Source organism: Paralichthys olivaceus, chromosome 10 (genome assembly GCF_024713975.1).
Source record: "Paralichthys olivaceus isolate ysfri-2021 chromosome 10, ASM2471397v2, whole genome shotgun sequence".
Taxonomy (NCBI): domain Eukaryota; kingdom Metazoa; phylum Chordata; class Actinopteri; order Pleuronectiformes; family Paralichthyidae; genus Paralichthys; species Paralichthys olivaceus.
This window is the reverse complement of record NC_091102.1, coordinates 15,968,500-15,982,716: the sequence shown is the minus strand read 5'-3', so window position 1 is coordinate 15,982,716 and position 14,217 is coordinate 15,968,500. Positions and strand designations below refer to the sequence as shown.

Here is a 14,217-nt window from a genome sequence, read left to right as displayed (position 1 = left end):
TTTGCAGGAAACAGCAGCCAGAGTTGGGGACAGAGTTTTGCTGTGTGGGGTAAAATGTTGGTTTAGTTAATTTTTGATAAATTACTCGTTATATTATTTTGCATCACTCAGTCAAGTTCTATCAAAGTTATGACAGAGATTTTAAGAAAGTCATAATATTATAAGAAAGAAAGTCATAATTAATGAGAAAAGTCACAATATTATGAAGAGAAAAAAAAGGAAATGACCAGCAATGAAAATTGTGCTCATCCAACTTCCTGATTTCCAGTCTCATTGTTTCTACTGCGAAAACCCAATATCACACAATTCTAATCAATGATATTCTTGCAGCCACCCACTACCAACCATTTCCTCCTCCACAGAAGAGGCCGTTTCCTGTTACTCTGTGTAGTTCCTACTAAGGAACAGAGAAAGTTTCTTGCAGATTATTTTCAAAGCCCTGATATTTATGATAATGTGGTGCTGGTGTGACAAAAGATGAAGTTCTTATATTTGAAACCTTTGCTTAAAAATGATTAAGGAAGATGCTCCATATTCCTCATTTTAATGTAGTTTGCACACTGATATTCCCCTGTAAAATGGCATGTTGCCTAAAATAATGCCTGATACCAATCACTTTTTTCTTGCAATATTAAAACTTTATGTGTAATATAAAATAAAGGCGGTACTTTATCACCTTTTTCTTACAATAATACAACTTTGTTCTCCTGCAAAATTACTTCATTTCCCAAATCTCTTTTCTCTCTTTCTTTAATTGGCCCTAATACTCTACTGTACAAAAGTGCTTTGAACTCCTGAAGACTAAAAACTTGAAGAAAGCATACTCTGTTAAAATCTGCATGCAAATAAAGCAAATTTTAAAAAACTGATTTTCAACCAGTGCCAAAGAATCTGCACCAGAATATATTTTTTATTAAAGTATCATAGCTCAGTTGCTCGGGTGCTTATCTTCCCTGTTGATAAAACAGCTGGATTCCTTTCAACAGTTATTTTCCCTGAGCAGTTGCAAAACCAACGATTTTGTCTCACAGGAACCTTATTCACAAGCTCCATGTTGCACATGTTAAATAAACCATTCTACTGGTAGTGACATCTTTCTCAAACAAAATTATCTAAAACCTTTAGTGTTCATAATAACTAATTTGTGGAATATGAGCAACAGAAGCCACAGGAAAGATCACCAGGGTAAAAAGGCCTCCTGAATAACATGTGGTAATAAAGTCTCAACCCTCCATCTCAGCCAGTTATTATGAAGCCCTGGGCACGAACCAGTGTCAGCAGGTGGCAGACAGTCCATTAACACATTACCTGGAATGGCACATAAAACTTTACTGCCAGGACATCTTTCATTTATCAAGCGGTCACCTCTGGTTTTAAGGCCTGGAAGAACCTTTGTGTTCCTGACAGCTGACTTAAAAGCTTGATTTGAAGTCTAACCATCTTCTCCTGGAAAAACTAGAGCAATAATTAATCACTGTTGCCTTCAAAAGAAAAAGAATACCCATTCATTTAGCATCATCAGAGGATATCCTTGGAAGCATGTAGCTGTTAAATGCCCTTTTAGCAGATTGTGCAGAAACATTACACACTTCTATACCCAGTGGCATATTAAAACTTGTGGGATGATGCTTCCCTAATTTTTATTTTCCATTATCAAACTCAGAACACACATACCAATGACTGCTGAAACACCTGCCAGCCCGGTAAAGATGAACCAGGGGCTATTGAGTGGTGGTGTGAGACCTGGAAAACATTCAGGATAACCCAATAAAAAAAAACCATTTCATATCATCTATAACAAATAATATTGTTGACATAAAAAACTGTTAAACAGGAACACAGGACATTTATCAAGTCAAATAAAAGTTTTTTTTATATAGTAAGTTTAAAACAACCACTGTTGACCTAAATGCTGAAACAAAACAAATGATAAAGAAAAAATGTTAAAAAACAGAGAAGAAAATAGAAAATACAGAAGCAACAAAATTTTAATCATCATCAATTATTGAGAATTTAAATACAGTACAGTAGCAGATGAAAGCAATGCCTCAACTCTAATTAAAAGCCAGCGAGAAGAAGTGTCCTGCAGTGATTTAAACATAGGGTCTGAAGGGTTCTAATATGAGTTGGTAAGATTATTAAAATTAAAAAAATATATACATTTTGATTACATTTGTTAACAAATTTATTGAAATTGAATAAATGGAATAGAAGTCATTTCATAATCTGAGAAGTAGCGAGTTTTTCCATGTATATGTTTGCCTTCAATTTCAGACCTGATGATGTTTGTGTTATGATTTTGTTTTCTTCGGTTGGACTTTTTGATCTTTCACCTTGTTGGTTTGGACTTTCCGTCACTTCCTCCTTGAGTTAAGTTGTTTTTTTTTTCTTTTCTGCACATTCAGCTATTTCCTGTTTCATTTTGTAAACGATCCCTTTGTCTCACTTTTGTGCCTTTTACTTCCTGTCTTTGTCTGTTTTCCCTCCTTTACTCACCTGAGTTTTGTTAGGTCCTGTATTTAAACTCAGTGTTCATGCCAACTTTGTTTCCTGTGAGTTACTTCAAGTTTTGGTTTTTGACCTCACCTTTGGTTTTGTGGTTTATTTTGGATACCTTCATCTGATATAAATGCCAGCCTGTTACAGGTGAGTCGAATTGAAAACTTGCATGTGGGTCCTCATCTGTTTTCAAGTGTAAGTTAAGATCTGCCCTGAAGATGGACTATAACTTATTGGACAGTTTGGGCTGTTGAAATTTTACTTTTTTTCAAAATTCTGGTTTCGAGCTGTTTCCCTAACAAACTTAAGTTAAGTTTCCCTTTAAAGTTACTTATTGTACCTTTTGGTCTTTTACTTCCTCTTTTGGTCTGGTCATTGTCATAGGATTATGACATACAAAAACATCATTGGCCACAGTAAATTTTAAATGTTTATTTTAAACTTAGTATTAATACTTTAAGGTAAAATAAATATATTGAATGATCATCTTTAAATGTAAAAATAAACTTGTTTATGCTGTGATGTGCGGATCTGCTTCTATTTACATTTGTACGACAGATAAGGCTGTTCCTGCTGCCCTTCCTCTTTTTGTCTCTGTCGCAAGTGCAAAGCATGATGGAAGATATTGCTCAGTTAGTGACCATCGGTTGTGCACTACTTTTCACAATGCATTGTAGGAAACAATGAGTGCACTATATAGTGTATAGAAAAACTTCACAAAACATGTGCACACCACTACAAAATGGAGAACTCACTATATAATGCATTATATAGTGATTAGTGAGTGATTTCTGACACAGTTTCTTTACAAGCCTGCTCACCAACCTGCCAACAAACTGTAAGGTACCCTACGAAAATACATATTCATTTTTTTAGGGTGGGCACCAGTTGTCGTCCTGTATACCACAGATCAGGGCATTTATCTCCTGTGTGTAGATTAGTGTTTGGCTCAGTCCATACTTTTCTGTCCAAACCTGACCAAGCCCGAGAAAACTAACCAAGCGTAACCCAAACCAAACAAGCATTCTGTGTGTTGTGTCTGAATCTGGCCCTGGTGTTTTTTTTCTAAATAAAGGCTTATGCAGTGTAAAAGATGGTGTAGCTTTCCCAGCCAACGGAAACATGACCCGAGCTCGAAGATTATTTCTATATTCCCTGAAGCCTCAGGTTGGGTATCAATGCTCTAGTGTGGAGTCTGGAGGAGCTATTGAGGGATGGAAGTGATTGTAGCTTTTTTAATAGGAGATGAGTTGTTTTTTTTCCCTCTGGCAGAAATTCATGTCTCCAATAACACTATGGGCTTTTGAATAGTCCTGGATGAGGTTCTCTGTCTATGAAGTTGTTTTACAACGGCATCTGTGGACATGCATTGTTTCTACTCGGGGCATGTGAGGTAATGGAAGTTATTTTGAATTTGTTTTCTGGAACTTGGTTTTAACAAGAGACACTAGAGGAAAGTAGGCTGCACTGTCTTTTCCACAGCCTGCACCATTGAAGTTTTGTGGGTTGTTGTTTGCTGTACAAAGATCTCTGGGATTTACAATGTATAGGACCCAGGTTTCCTGTAACAGAATGGGCTGTGCAGACAGGAGTTCATAATGAGATTTTATATGGTCAATGTGGGCCGGTAGTGATCAGATGTTCAAAGAGATTATTGTGAAAATTGAGGGTGAAGAGTGATGAGTTTTGCTGAAAATCCAACAGTGTGGGCCATGATTTAATTGAGTTTATAGTAATTATAGTATGAAGAATTGTGGCAAATATTATACTCGTGAGAGCATGGCATATTGAATATCATTGCAGACTGAAGCCAGCAGTCTAAGTCAAGGATGGGTTGATCTGGCTTTTTAAAATCTATTACCTTGAATTTTGTGAGCAGTTGTTGCCCTTGCATGTGTTAGTAGAAAATGTAACACTGTGGTGGTTGAGGTGCTTCTTTCTCTCAATTTAAATTTAAATGCAGTGGCATTCATTCTCAGTCACACTGTGTCAAAGTTGAGCCTTTGTGTTTTATCTTCACCAGTGTTTTCCTCATTGAATTGCACCATAATGTTATTGGAATCCAGGTACTTCTCATCAGGTGCCTGTCGTCACTTCGTTGTTAAATGTAATGTTAAAATGACTTTAACACCAATGAGTTAAGCAATTGTCCTGCTGCATCTTGTTAGGAATTCTTTTTTTTTGGCCTTTTGACCGTAACATGTAATTCTATCCATTCACCTGGACGGTGAATTATTATTATTATATATGTTAAAGTATTTTGCTTTTCAAACGTTCTATATCCAAGTCTGTGTATTTGCATGTTTTTTCTAGTTGTTAAATTAGCGCAATATCGATTGACACCCTATCAGGTTTGTTTTTTAAAGATAACAACATTTTCCCAGATACCATTTGATTCCTCCCTTTTGTATGGATTCAATATACAGTAAATGGAATATACAGTTTGGCACTTTTGTCGAACAGGACTTGTTCAGGCAGTACAGTAACACTACTTAGGGGACTCAAAGGTGTTACGCTTGTGTTTCATTGATTTGATGTGTCACTGTAGGTGGTGATATTTGGTTTTGACTGGCACTTTTTGCTTCTGGTGTGATATATTTTATGACCAGTGCTTCAGATTTACTTGGAATATAAATATTTGCTATCTGTAAATATTGTTCTCTTGTTTCCAAGTGACTTTTTTCCCCCTTAAGTTTATAATGTTCCAAGTATATGTGCAGCATCACAGAACTAGAAATGTATTTCTTGTAGGTGTAGTATTGTACAAAGAAGGCATTTAAGATTCATGATATGTTAAAAAAGAAAAAGTTAGATTTTCTCTTTGTGGATTATTTTTGAAAAGGTGTACTTTAACTATGACACCGTGCTTGAACCATTTTCAACATGTCTTTCAACAGGAATGATGTGAATTTTTTTCATTCAGTTTTGTCTGAAAAAAGCCTGTGATGGAATGGGTCAAGATTTTCTGTTCTAGTGATAAATTCTTTTTGTCCTTTTTCCATTAATTTTTTCCCATTTTTGGAAATATTTCTATGTATTACAGGCAAGAGCAGCAAAACCTCTTTTATGCATGGTGGCAAATCTAATTTACCATTGAGTAGTTTATTTAGAAAATACTGTTACACTCATATGAATTTGTCTCTTATTGTGTAAGTCATATTTGCCATCTGGAGTCATCCCCATCTCTACCATGGGGATGACATTCCAATGATGCTCTAAAAGATGGTTGGTATTTTACCCTCACCATCTGCTATTGGTTTAGGTTCATGTTAGTGTGTCTAAATGATGCAGAGTCTTGATAGGAGGTTGTTATGTTGTGTATTGCATCTGGGTAGTCATGAGGAAACATCGTTGGTCTGTTCGTGTCAAATATTTGTTTTTGAATGGGATCGTTAATCTTGTATCTTCATCATCATGGTCAGAAAGATTGATGCTTTTAACATCGAAACGAGGTCATCTCCCATCAATTTGTGTTTCACATTTTTGTCGGTCGTTTTCATCACCTAAATAGCCTCAATTTCAAATAAGCAGTTGCAACAAATGGAATCCTTTTGTAGTTGCCCATACTCTGGCATGTTTAGCTCTTGTGTTTGCTTCTTCTTTAGTCATAGGTGATTTAGTTTAGGTATTGTTAACCATTCAGATTGTAGGTCTCCTTCAGGGACTGTATATTAACCAGATATTGGAATCAAACTGCCATTGTAAGCCAGCACCAATAGATTGTCTTTGGCTTTGTTGGCAAACTGAACAGGGTCCAAAAGAACAGGCAGTGACTAGTTTGAGGAAGGATATTATGAGTCATTCAACGCACTTTATTAGTACAGATTTGTAGTAATTCAGGCAACAATTGTGTAAGCACTGAACTGGGCTGGTGCATGGCATTCAGAGATGGACTGATTGAAAATGCATGAGAACACTGGTGGGAGTTAGGTGGCACAATGCCTCAGTGTTGCTGGTCTTGAGGTGGTTGTCTTTTTGGGGTAGGTGAGCCATCTGTTTATGTGTGTGTGTGTGTGTGTGTGTGTGTGACGGGGACCTCTCAAACTTAATGTAAAACATATTGAGTCCTTCAGCTAGTCAAGGGGATGGGGTGATTGCAGGGCTTTTTGTTGTCTTAAAGTTTGGTCCAGATGGCTTCAGTCGCTGGTGCTTGAATCACACTCTCTTTTTGCACTCCTCTTTGAAGATCTACCTCTTCATATGGGATGTACTCATATCCAGGTAAGGTAGACTGGCTTGGAGTGCGAGGTCTTGTAGTTATTGAACCTGTTGATGATGGTTTTTGTTGGGATCTGCTCACAGATTCAGTTTTCCCACTGTGTTGCATAAATTGAGTGGTTGTCCTTAATGGGCCTCTCAGTCAGTGGACTCTGTGCTGTCTTGAAGTATTTCTGTTGATTCTACAGTCCATCTCTTCACTAAAGTCCTGGATGCTTTAGCACTCTTCAGTTGCTGTCTGTATGTTTGGACCCTCTGTATGATGCTATGATCTGAGTGTCCATGGGGGCTCAGGGGACGGAGCAGTCTGCATATTTTATGGTGGAGTGTAAGTGCTTGAGTCTAGAACCCCTGAGCGCTGCATACGTCTCCAGCGGTTTGTAGCTAAGCTTAAAGTTGATATGAGAGATAACATGAACAACTCAGTTAACTGCATGAATTCTATTGTGAAAATGTTGTAAACCACAAAGTGCTTCTTGGAAAGGTGTTTCCGTTCATGAAGATGAGAGATGAGGATTCTCACGAGGAGTAGTGTTTTCTGCACCCACACACTAATTCCAGGATACCAGAGCAGTGTTGCATCCATGATGTAATTGACATAATGCATACCTCCTCCCTTTGATTTCCCACATGTTGCTGTGTACATGCAGATGCCTCGGAGCTGGATGCAGTGTCCTCTTCTTGAGGAGGGCGCCAGCTTACCAAACCATTTAGCTTGTAGCCCAGACAATCTTTTCAGTTGCCCATCTGTGAGTATGCAATCATGGATTTCCTCCAAACAGTTGTTCTAATTCCCTGATGTTAAGAAGCGTATGCCAGTCTGGGCTATTGTGCATATTGGTGAAAAAATATATATTTACACAGACAAGAGGCAAATACCGTCACTACCAGCAAGGAGAGTTGTGCTTTACAGTCAGAGGATTGCATTTTAGAAAATGCAATTAATTGTACGAGCACACCTGTTCCACTTGAAATTCTCAGTGCAGGAGCAATAGGACACCAAGGGATGAAAGTGAGTTTGAAGTATACTTGTGCATAGTGCCACGGCTAAAGCCGATCCCAACTTGCATTGGGCGAGAGGTGGAATAAACCTTGGACAAGTCTTCAGCATATTTCAGGGCAAACACTTAGAGACAACCATTCACACTCTCTTTCAGACCTACTGGGAATCAAGAGTCAGCAGTTAATCCAACCAGCATCCACATTGAACGAGGGGTGACTGAATGGTTTCAGTATGTTCTTTGCAGTCACCAGAGATTGGCCTAAATAAAACCCTATTGGAGATTTGGAATTAATGTTTGACAACTTCACAAAAGACAACAAATAAATATTTGATATATTTGAATGGTGTTATATCCCTCCTATAGTGTATAGAGACTTGTACAATAATGCCAAGGACACTGTTCTACTGGCTCATGGTGGTCCACCATCTTTAAGATATTAAGTTTACTTTAATATGTCACCTAACTGTTTTACAACATCAAAAAATGAGTACAAACATTTTATTTTGATGCTTAAAGTCGATTTAGTTTTGACTGCTTATTGTTCTGTAGAATGTCAAATTGAATCAGCATTTTATCCAGATTCCCCTCTGAATGCAACAAAGCACACATTCCTACTAGTGAATCCTGCCGTTGTAATAAGAATAATCATATAAACAATAAGAGTGTTCAAGGAGACCAAACAACAGATGTTTCCATGATGAGGGAAAATGTTCGTCAAATTATACTTTTAACTGTAAAAATAAAAATTTGGCATTGTTGGTTATTTAGGGCTTCTGCACACTAGAGGATAATTGGGCTGATTTTAGACCTGATTTGCCTATTTCGACAGTTGTGAGGGCATTCCTGACTGGAGGTTAACTGATGCCAATTATCTGCCCTCAATAATTCTGTGTGGGGGGTCTCACAAAAAAAAAAAACCTTAATGCTACAGATTTAGCTGACCAGGAAGTGTCATCAACTGAATGTTGCGTGCTTGTATAGGTGCGACTAAAAGAACAACACATTTCCAACTCGTTTCCAGCTACTAAATGTACAGGCCAATTCCACATCTCAGCCATGACTACATCCATGGTATTGTTTTTTCTTTTTTTTCTGCCGCAAAAGAGAACACACGACGTTGGTCCTCCTCCACGTTTTTCCTTCACTAGCAAGGTTGAAAAAAGGAGAATCGCAGTATGAAAAAAAAAAAACAGTTCTGAGAGAGGCTGGATGTTTTTTGTGAAGCTCGGACGTAGGGTTAGGGTGCCACAAGTGCCATTTTGTTAGGACAAGAAGGTCAGTTGTATTCATCACCCTTGATGAGATGAATGAGCAAATGTGTGGCAGCAAAAAGATAAACTGATGAAAGATTAATTCCGATCTAAAGAAAAACACCAAGGCATCTGAGTACCTTAAATTTAGGCTTATTTTCCCCCAACTCAAATCAATCTGTGAGGCAAAGCTGTACAAACGCTAAGCCTTTAATTAGTATGTTAAATGAATGCAATCCTGAACTATTATACATAATTACCAGGTGTCTGAGATAAGGGTAAGGGTGGATTATTCATTCATTTATCTATTTTAATTAGCACAAAGGTGACCTATGAAGAGAGATATTTATAATAACATTATGTGTAGACTACTCAGAGAAATCTAAAAATGTTTCTCGTACTTTTCCTTTAATAACAGGCGTCTTTTTTTTGTTTTTGTTTGACTGATTATACAGTTTTTCTCTGAGGGGAAATAACCCGGTTTATTCTGAATGCTAACTACCAATAAATAGGTAAAGGATAAATATAGTGTATTTTCCCTCCATGTGTGCTCTTTAGCGTAAACAATGCTGACACAGACACAGACACAGGCCGGTGTGAAATCTCTGAGGGAAGTCTAGTTGGGGAGAGCCCCCCCCCCCCAGTCGAGGCTTGAATAATGTATGAAGATCTGGAGACATCACTTAGAGATGCTGCCAATATCAGCTGGGGCCCTGCCCACCCCTGTGGCTGCTGCCCTTTACCACAACCTTTAAAAGGTGGAATCCCTTAATACGGACACTCTTATTTTCTAAAATACCCAAATGTGAAAAAAAAAGCCATAAGGTTGCAACATCAATGTTCAATATATTAATATAAGAATTAGTACTTTTCTCTTTCAGTTGTATTTATTATATTTTTATAATGCAAAACCTGAAAGAAAATCCTGTTTGTGGCTCTTTGGTTTTAAGTTTGGAGCATTTTTCCTAGTAGTTATGAATTATTGTCAATGTCAAATTTATTTATATAGCACATTTAAAACAACTTTGTTGACCAAAGTGCTTCACAGGTACAAGGTACAACAAGAGGACAGTACCATGCAATACATCAGAATAAAAATATTATAAGAGAGAAAGTAGAATGATTAAACATTTGAATAAAGTAAAATATAAGATACATAATAAAATAAAATAAAGTCAGCTGGGATAAAAACTTACTCAATTCAATAAGAAGGCCAAGATATATTTTTAGTAGTGATTCAAAGTGTGAAAGAGAGGGTGCAGATCTAATGTGGAGTGGTAAGTTGTTCCATAAGTTTGGGCGGCTACTGCGAAGACACGATCACCTTTGGTTATGAGTCTTGCTTTAGGAGGAGCTGAGTGGCTGAGTAGCTGATCTCAGCTCCCTAACTGGAGTGTGTGTATGGAGAAGTTTGGCTAAGTAATGTGGTGCCAGTCCGTTAAGAGATTTAAAAGTTAACAGTAAAATTTTAAAATCAATCCTGTGACGAACAGGAAGCCGGTGGAGGGAGTGCAACACAGGTGTGATATGGCCTCTCTTTTAGTTTTTGGTCAGAAGGCGAGCAGCAGCATTTTGGACGAGCTGCAAGCGTTTAATGGAAGATTGGTTTAAGCCTACATACAGGGAATTGCAACAGTCGAGTCGAGAGGTTATGAAGGCATGGATAACCCTCTCAAGATCCTTTTGTGGGAGATAGGCCTTTACTTTGGCTATTAGCCTTAATTGAAAGAAGCCACATCTGACAACTGAGGAAATTTGCTGGTCAAATTTAAAAAACCTATCAAAATGGACACCAAGACTTCACGGTGGAGTGAATATTAGGAGCTAGAGGGCCAAGGGTGCTCACATCCAGCAGTTCAGAGTGTCCAAATGCAATACCCTCAGTCTTACTTCCATTTAATTTGAGGAAGTTTGAATTCATCCATAATTTGATGTCATTTAGGCAGTCAAGCACAGGCTGCAGTGAAGTCTTAGCAAGTCTTAGCAATGTTCTTATATGCAGAGATAATAAGCAGGAGATGATCACTGAACATTATAAGAGCATGTTTATAGTGATTTTTTTGCAGATAAAACATCTTTTGTTTATGTTGATTGAAAACATAATTTTGTTACTAATACACTTTAATTCGTACAATCAGTTAAATATGGACATTTAGGTTTTAGAAGACCAAGATGAATTGCTGATATCTCGTTATATAATGCAAGTTTACTAAATCCAAATATGTGTGTAACTTTGCTGACCCTGCAAATTACTTTTCACATGGTCATTACTCATTGAACTCATCAGAAACCTGCTTGTTCCTGAAAATGTCACCTGTAAACATCCTGTAGTGAATACAACAATGATAATTGGGCAAAATTCCATTTCAGTTGAATTATTATACACTTGACCGAAATCATTTGAAAATGTGAGCAGGGAACATTTGGAACATATGTTAAAGGTAAATATAAATGTTTGTAGTCCAAGAGAGAGAAAACAGCTGATCTTGCAAATAATGCGACGAACAAGACTTCTAATACCAACTGCAGAGCTTTCTGCCTTCTAAATGTTTCACTTTGTTTTGTAATTGGTTTATCTAGTTTGCCATTAGAAGAATGATTGATTTTTTGAATTTAAAGTATAAATTCCACTGTAAATCATGTACAACCAAAGGAATCTGAAGATGAATCAGATTATCGATCTAAGGCTTGGAACCAAAACTGTATCTAGTCTTTCATGGCCAGACACATCTGAGGATTTAGATGTTTGCTACTCTTTTCATCCATAGCACCCAAAATATATAACTTCAAATTTGATTCAAAATAGCCTTTAGCTTTTAGTGTCATGTTCATGGGTTCTTGTTCCCTCTTTTCATGTTGACTCCCGACTGAGCATTTCTGCCCCTTTATTCTATTCCTTTTCATACTCAGACAATGAAGAAGTTATTCTGTGTGAATGACAGCGACCGTAATGAAGACAAAGGAGATTAAGTTTTCTACAGTGGGAGACTTATTTCCCTTCGGATAGAGGATATTATGGCTAATCTCACAGGCTATTTTGAGATATCTACCTTACACTTGTGGGTAAATCTTATGAAGTGGACCAGCGCATCACAGATGGTCTTACCAAGGGTTTTTCAACAGAGAGGGTGCGTGAGATATAGATGGAGACAAAAGAGATCTAACAGACCAGTTTGAAGAGCCTGTAGTCTGAAAGAGAGACTGGTTAGAGAAACTCAAAGATGTCCATCTGCAGATATTTCTGAAAGCGAAACCGTCCGACGCTGCTAGGCTTGCCGTAATAAATTGGTAGACCTGGAAAAATCTGTCTCCGAGCTTAAAGGTACAGTGTATAGAATTTAGTGATATCTAGTGTTGAAATTGCATGTTGCAGCTGAACACCCCTCACCTCACCCTCTCCTTCCAAACATGAAAAAGAACCTGTGGTGAACTTCAGTTGTCATAAAAACTCAAAAGGTGTTTAGTTTGTCCAGTCTGGACTCATGTAAAAAAATGTAAATATAAAGTATTTAAATATAAAGGGCCTTTTCTGTGGGAAAGAAAACTACAATCCACACAATTTAGATGAAACAAACTAGTGAAAACATCATGAGAATTATTCTACATTAAATTAGAGTAGATCCCTTTCACCTAAATCTTACACACAACCTTTAACAAACAAGCTAAAGATTCAGAAGGTTGTCTTTGGGGCCCTCAAAGGAGAAGCTGTCAGACCCTCTACTAGTCTGGAGGCAGATCCTAAAAAGAAAATGTTCAGTAATATAAAAAAGTATCTTACCACCTAGTTGCAGAGGGAATGCACCTTGAGACTGGAGCTGAGAGTTCAGCTGCAGAAACTAAATGACGTCTATCAGCAGGAACTTGAGGCAGTGAAAAAGTCCAATGCTGTCTTTCAGGAATGCATAGGACTGAAAAAAACTACTTGGTGCTTAACAAGCTTAAGATTGAGAGTGACATAATCATGGTACATGAAAATAAAAGTTGCCAGGGTGGCTACCAGGCTGGAGACGGAGAGCAAAAAGTGATTTTTCTGTCAAAAAGGAAGAGCATCTTAACACTAAGCTGCAGATGGAGTGCATAAGGAAAGTAGAACTTGAGGCAGTGAAAAAGTGTGTGGGTCCCCCTCAGGAATTGGAAGGCCAGAGAGCATCCAACCTTGAACTTGTTACTGTACTTGAGGAAATGCTCAGTTGGGACCTCCAGAGAAACTGCCAAGCTCTCTATCAGAGGAACCTCAAGGAAGAGACTCAAAGGAACAAGTCTCTGTCATAACAGGGAGAGTCTCATACCACTGAGCTGCAGAAGAAGCAGACCTGAAGACTGGAGCTGAGCGACCGTTTGCAGAAAAAAACCCGCACATCAGCAGAAACCTAAGGCTCTCCATCAGGAATTGGAACTTTAAGAATCTCCTTGAGCTTCTGACGACACACCATTGATGTAGAGTTAAAACAAAAAACCTTTGGGCAGTAACTAAGGAACTTGCAAAGAACTTATTCACTACGGTAAAAAAGTACTTTTTTGTGTCCATGTTGTGTCCATCTTTATACAGTCTGTTAAAACAAATTCAAACTGAAACTTGCAAAAGTATTTTTCAGATTAGTGCTCAAGGAAATCAAGAATAACTCAAGTATTTTAACATTAATTTTCCAGCCTTTTTTAAAGTCTGTGTGTCCGTCTCTGCAGTTGAAAATCCAAACATGCTCCTGGTTTATTAAAAAGCTCACTGTGTACTCAGTGCTGAAGTGTAGCAATAATGCTGCATTTTCACAAGTCTGGAAAGTTGGTGATATATCACACTTTACTTTAACAATGGAACTGAAGGCTCCACATTTGACTTGTACACATCATCAGCTCCCACGCACCCCCATTTTATAAATCACTGAGCAGAGAATCATACCAGCATCTATTTTGGTGCAGTTCATAACATCGTTTGTGAAATCAATCTAAAGCTTATAGATTCTAACAGAAGAGTCAGTTTTTTAATTCACTCAATTGTGTGTCTGTTTTATATGACATACGATTTACAGATCTGTAGTTTGCAGCATAACAACCATGATTGTTAACTGTCAATCTGTAATCTTGTGTACTCCTACTAAAATGGGAGAATACTTCAATGTAGTCTCATGTTAAAAAGTTTCAAGTGTTAAGCAGTGTCAAGCAGATTCAAAATAGCTTCAAGCACAGTCTACTCATTTCCTTGTATTGCTTGTCATCGTGTCAGTGGAGGATTCGCTGATGGCTGCTTT

At 37.7% G+C, this 14,217-nt stretch overlaps 1 long non-coding RNA gene across 1 annotated transcript in view; it reads left to right on the top strand.

Annotated features, from left to right (window-relative positions):
- Positions 1 to 2,419: 2,419 nt before the first annotated feature.
- LOC138411766 (uncharacterized) overlaps positions 2,420 to 14,217 on the top strand; it is a 37,374-nt gene continuing 25,576 nt past the window's right edge. The window contains exon 1 of the long non-coding RNA XR_011244259.1: positions 2,420 to 2,646. This is a non-coding gene — a long non-coding RNA (uncharacterized lncRNA). The remainder of the gene's footprint in view (positions 2,647 to 14,217) is intronic.